Raw genomic sequence first — 6,499 nt, 5'->3', positions numbered from 1 at the left:
GAAATCCATACATCACTAGGCCCCGCACTGATCGGTGATATTCTATTAAAGCCCTGATGAAGTTCTCCGATGGAGAACGAAACCCGTTGGATGGAATCTAAAGCTTTTTTGATACTGAAGGAAAAATAAAGGAACTTAATTAAAAAGAATTCTATCATCTGGACTTAGTTATTCCGCGCACGCCTATCAAATTGTAATCTAAGGATCTGGAGCACAGAGGCATCAACAGATGGTTGATGCCAGAGCATCCAGGGCGGGACCTATACGTATACTACAACTGGCATGAGGTTCAAAAATTTATAGTCAACCGTCTTTCCTTTTGTGGTTATACATCAAGATTATGTGTTTAGATCTTAGGTGGCTCTAAAAAGAGACCTTGTGTTTGAGAGATTTTGGTACCTATAAGTAAGTACCTATGCAGAGTCTAAAGTTGATGAGGAAGACTCTTTTATCTTCATCTGTAAAATGTACACATCTCACCTATAGATGACATCCATATTAAAACACAGATTGTTATGGTAAAATGGCCCCCATCCTATAATCTCAGAGATAAGCAGAAACAGATTTATTGACATTTTCCTAGCTTTCTCAATTTGTGGAAAAAATTGATTGGACCAGTTCCATTTCTGTCTTTGGCATTTGTTAGAATAGACAAAGGCAGATTAGGGGAAAAGTGACATCAATTCTCCAAAGGTGTCCTTCATAAGCATTTTCAGACCTACCCCAGTCAAAGTGCCTAGGTCATTGCCACCACAGTGCACAATTATGAGGTCAGGGTGTTAGAGATGCAAAAAGGATTTAGGCAATGGCATCAATTGGTGCCACTTTAATCCTCTCTGTCCAATCCATGTAATGTCTACATTTGGCAAAGCTAGGTCTTTGTCAATACCTCTGCATACATTTGGCTCCAGAAAATATAGCTGTGTCCCACAATCCACACTCTAAGCATCCTGAAGGGAGGTCTGGATGCACTCAGAAGGTGTCTGTATGTGAAATGGGCAATTTGAGAAGTAAGATGTTTCTAAAATGGTGGATAAGATGCAGTTTTGAAGAAAGAAGAGAAATGATTGGCTGTTTGAGGATATGATAGACTGAAAAGTAGGGAGCATGTTTCTGTGTTTTAAAAGCATGTGTCTTATTGGTTAACAAAAACAGTTTGAAAGGAACATTACATAGGATAAGCTGATATTTTGAAAAGTCAAGCACACTTGCTGTTTGGATTTGCAAAATTGTGTGGAGAACTTGTGACCTGTGTGTTCATGAACATGAACTGTTACTATGGTAACAGGCATTAAGCAGAATGGGGATAGGGTTGAAAATGATGTCAATTGGAAAGGGTTGAAATGTGTAACCAAAAGAAATGTGTGTTAGCTTTTGAATTAATGTGGGTAGCAATGCAATTTGATATTTATATCTATATCTGTGCAGAATGAGAGGGAACGTTTGCCATTTATTGGTTTTGCTAAGAGCAGTGCACTCCAGATATTCTGTATAAGAAAATCTGGTGTGTGACTGACATACTTCCTAATCTGCAAATCAATGTGAAAGGTCAGTTATTAGTTTGTGAGGGATTGTATGTGGTGCCTTTGTTTTTAATAAAACTAATGTTTTTTTTCCTGCTAAAGTGCAGGGAATAGTCTTGCTTGTCTAGAATCACACTGTGAGTTTGTGTGCATTTCGGCAACCATTGTGAGTGAAGCATTTGGTTACTTCATGTATTTGCTGACACATAACTGCTTAAAAACCTATCCTGTTGTCAAATTTTAGTAGTATTAGAAGGCTGTCATTGTTTATGCATTCGCAGAATGAGTCCGATATTCACGCTTGAGTGCAGTAGTGAAATATGTAGAATGTGTGCAGTCACCAGACCCCTTCCAGACTAGTGCGTCTGTTTTGCTAAAGTTCCAGGAATAGTGGGGCATGTTATCGCCGTGCCAAGTATCTGGAGTTTTGTTATTGCCTCCTTTCCCCGATAATTTTCGGCTTTTTACCAACATATTATTAACACGTCTGTAAGAGGCGATAGTATCAGGGAAAAAGGCGCAATAACTCCCGCTAAGAGGCGATAGGTATTCAGGCGATACCTTGCCATGCCATCTGCAGCGCTCGGCGCACAGACATCAAAGAGATACTTTGCACGGGCGATAATTATCACCCTTACTTGCTAATATGCCCCTACCTCTTTGATGTCTGTGGGTCTTCTAATGGAGATCTGGCTTTAGTCAGGTTTATAGCAGGTGTTAAAAAACTGTGCACATCGGGGGTTAGCGAGGATTTTTATATCGCGGGTCATCTTAGATGATACAGCGAAGTGCTCTTAACGATTTTTAATGTGCAATTTTGGTAAGTAACGCCTACCTTGCATGTGATTAGCGATACATATCACTGGCATGCAAGGCGATGAATAAAACGGCAGTTAACGTCGAAAAGCTTATGCTAACGCATGTTAGCGCAGGCTTGCTAATAGGGCAATTAAATTATTGCTGCTTTATCAGCAAAATATAAAGTTTGATCCTAGTGGATTCAACAGACAACTCCGATTGAGGAGACGGGAAGTTCTATGGCTGATGAAACTTAAAGCTGTTGAACGGGGAATGACAATAGATAATGAATTTCAGTATTTTTTAGGTCAGGACTGAATGAATCTCCTGGTTATGAACTAATTTGCTGTATTCTAGATGATGTGAGTAATGCTTGATGTCATACACAGTAGGAAAGTGGAATGGTGATTGGATATGTGCATGGAAGCTTCTGTCGTCTATGTGATATATCAAATATGTGAATCTAGGCTGCTTAATTAATCTGATCTGATAGTATTCTTGTAACTACGGATGTGAAGATATAGTTACTGTGCTTACTATGTATTAGAGATGAATATAACTAATCTCGCATTACAATATATATTCTCTATTTGTTATCCTCTCTTTCCACTTTACCTTCCCGTTCTGGACTATTCTCCTAACATAGGCACTACTGATAGGGACATTTTTTTGAATTGACAATATTAGGGGTCTAGTAGCTCTATTTGAGTGCATATTATAGACATGTAACCACTTAGATTGATCTTTGATGTGCTAGTAGGTACAACTGACTTCTAGACGTGATGGCTGTGATTGTAAATGCTCACCTCGATAATGATTCGCTTGATTGCTTTTATTACAAGCCCTGTACTTATGTAATTATGTGCGTTAGATTAGATTATAGGACAGTGGTAGTACAATGAAGTGATTTAGGAAAAGATACTGCATTAACAACATCCCAGTATATTTATATTGTCTTGGTTGATCTCTAATTTTGGAGCCTCATTGCATTAAACTCGGACTATAATATATCGATAATTAGTAGTTTGGTGAAAGAACTACGGGACGAAATGTGGTCAGGGCTCAGAAACTGATTAGCAGTAAGATATCCACTTTGATAAAACAATGGTGGTTTTAGTTTAGGATAATAAGATTTAAATTGAGTTTTGGTTACTTATAGTGATAAAGTTGCCCAGGAAGACTAGTGGGATGTTGGTCCTTTGACTATTACGGTAAGGAACTAGGTTAAGATGGCGCTCACGAAAAGTGAATATCAATACCCATTCAAAGATGGCGCGGGCGATGAACGCCAGCGTCAGTGTGTGGGGACGTTGCTTTGAATATGCAGTGAGTTAGCTGTACTAGGGGTGCTTGTGATGAGGTTTTGTACGTGTGACTGGTCTTGATACATATTTTTGGGTATTTACAGATCATGTACTCGTGAGTCTTTCGTTAATATAATTGGATGTGCTACGGAGCGGACATTATTTAAGGTGAGAGGAGTGTTGTACTTGAGAAGGGTGTGTAGACTGTACGAGAATGCGACATTGCTACTATAATGTTACGCAATTTTGGTGGCTTTTAGGAGACATTTCATTGTAGATCCGCTGGAGATTGGGGATACTTGACGGAATTGAATACAACAGGACAAGATACTTAGGTGAGCATCTAGTGTGCCCAGTAGATATTGTACTTGTTAATCGCAGTATGTATTTTTTGACTTAGCCCTACAGGTGAATATTGGGTTTGCTGAGGAATTGGTACCTGAGATATCACATTACAGTTACAATATACAATGTAACCTTCTATGTGGGTACGTGTGAGTTTGGAGAATGAATAGAGTCATATTATGAAATAGAAGTATTTAACATATGGTGGATATTACCTTATGGTACTGATAGATCATTGTGGGACTACTATCGATTGATTCAAATGAATTACTTGGTGATGTGAAGATGACGCGTTCTTCCGTTCTTTCGCAGGGATTTATTGCTTTGTTTTGAGGAGAATTATTATCATTATTGTTATGATTCGAATTGATCACACAATGTGAAGAAACATTGTATTGAGGAACAGATACTTGACAAGGTTGGTAGTAGCCTTTGTTATTAGAGACATATTGACTAGGAAGTTCTTATTGTATGACACGTTCTTCGGGTGATATCTTGTTGGGGACTTGGTTCTATCCCTCAATTCTTGCAACACTGGTTGGCTTGTGGATGTTTTTTTTTGTCAAAAATATTTTTATTGAAGTATACACAGGTAAACAGTGCATTGAGAATTATGGCAAACGCCAGCAGTCCCTCGCAGGGGAGTGTGCAAGTCAACAGACGTTGAAAACAACTAGAGAGGGTAATCAGGGGTAGCATTTATACGCCATTGAAAAGGGGAGAGCCCCCCGCCCCCTGAACAGTAGCCAGGCTGGTAGATCCATGGGGGACCATCCAAACATAGGCCAGTCATAGAAAGTGGCATCACGTCATTCCGACTGCTATGTCCATATGGAGACTCTGAAGCAGCTGAAGAGGGCATAGAAGAGCTGGCGAGCTTCGAGTGGCCTCGACAGGAGGCAAGGTATGCATAGAAGTAAGCAAACAAACCCCCCATCCCCTCCCTCCTCCCTCCCATCCCCCACTCCTCATGGTGGAACCCAAAAATAAATACAGGAAAACTAACAAGGGAGAATAAGAAATAGAACGGGACTGAGATGAGACAGTGTAGCAGTGATAGTGCGCGCAGGTCACCCGACCATTCTATTACCAACCATGCACACTTGGGCCCATAATGTATTTATTATACTTATTTAAGCGGGTAACCAACACTCTACTACCAGTAACCCTGTACCTGACTTGCCAATCCTCGTCACAGGTACCTAAGATCACAATGGATCAGGGAGCTAGCTGAAAAGATAGGCAGTCATCACAATATAATATCAATTAAAATGTATCTAATCATCATCATCATCACATGTCATGAGCATAAGATTGACACAGATAAAACTATCTATAACTAGAATTAGAAATAACGTATAGCTATGAATAAGGCAGAGAATACTAATCATTTAGAAATCGTAAAATAAAGGGAAGGTGAAAATAAGGAACATGCTAATTTAGATCATCAGACTTTCACAACTTCACTAGAGGCGGGTAAAGAAAGGGAACAGGCTAAATAAAAGTAGACTTTCGTAATTCACTAACTGTTAAAAAGGAAATGTATCGTATGCAATTTGATTTATCCAGATTTTGCTTATTCTCTATAGGGAGGGTAAGAATGGAACATAAACTATATAAAAAACGATTTAGCATTTGTCTAACAGTAGGTCAAAAGTGGAACATGCTAATCGACAAATAATGCATGGAAATCTCACTTATAAAGGGACAGGGGAGAAACAGGAACCTATGCAATTATGCTGTGCAATATTTAAGAGTTAGAAATGCAAATATAGATAAGCAATCATCCACACAGACTTTATATTTACCTACGATAGAGGGAAGACCAACCCTGGCCACGGGTCAGTTTGGAAAAGACAGGAAAGGACCCTCAAGGAATTAGGTGCCAGTAGGCGAGCAGGTACAGCTCATGGACAGTCGGGACAGGATAACCCCAGAATTTGGATCAGGACCGGGATCACCAAATGTACGACCAACACCCGCAGCTTCGATTGCAATGACTGCGCTACTCTCTCTCTGCAAGGAATCTGCCAATAACCCCGATTGGGTTCCCGAACCTCCCAGCAAAGTGCTTCGCCAGCATTTTAAGTCTGCATAAACCCCGAATGGGTTTCTTGAACCTTCCAACAGAGTGCTTCGCAGCTCTCTGAGTTCAGTCACCTATAGAGTGCGTTTGGTCAGTGACAGGTCGGCTATTCGGACAAGTCGGACAATTTCTCTAGCTAAACCTACGCTAGTAATACTGTTTTTCGGGTCAGTGTACCACCCGTTGAGAGGGTTTTCTCCCAGGCTCATCTTGGCTTGGGTTGTCATCTGGCTTCCGTCCAGAGGTCATTTCTGTGGAGCCTCGCAAATCTCGCGCAGACTCAGATTCAAGCAAGATGGAGTATATCACATTAGAACAGGCCAAGTTTTCGAAGAGTTACATGAAATGGAAAAGAACAGTTTTAGTACATAGAATAAATGATTTCACTGTATACCATGGAAACTCTATACTATTCCCATTATTTTTATAATAACTAATCAATC

Source organism: Lissotriton vulgaris, chromosome 4_1 (assembly GCF_964263255.1).
Source record: "Lissotriton vulgaris chromosome 4_1, aLisVul1.2, whole genome shotgun sequence".
Lineage (NCBI taxonomy): Eukaryota > Metazoa > Chordata > Amphibia > Caudata > Salamandridae > Lissotriton > Lissotriton vulgaris.
The sequence above is the reverse complement of the archived record's forward strand: the minus strand, read 5'-3'. Positions refer to the sequence as shown.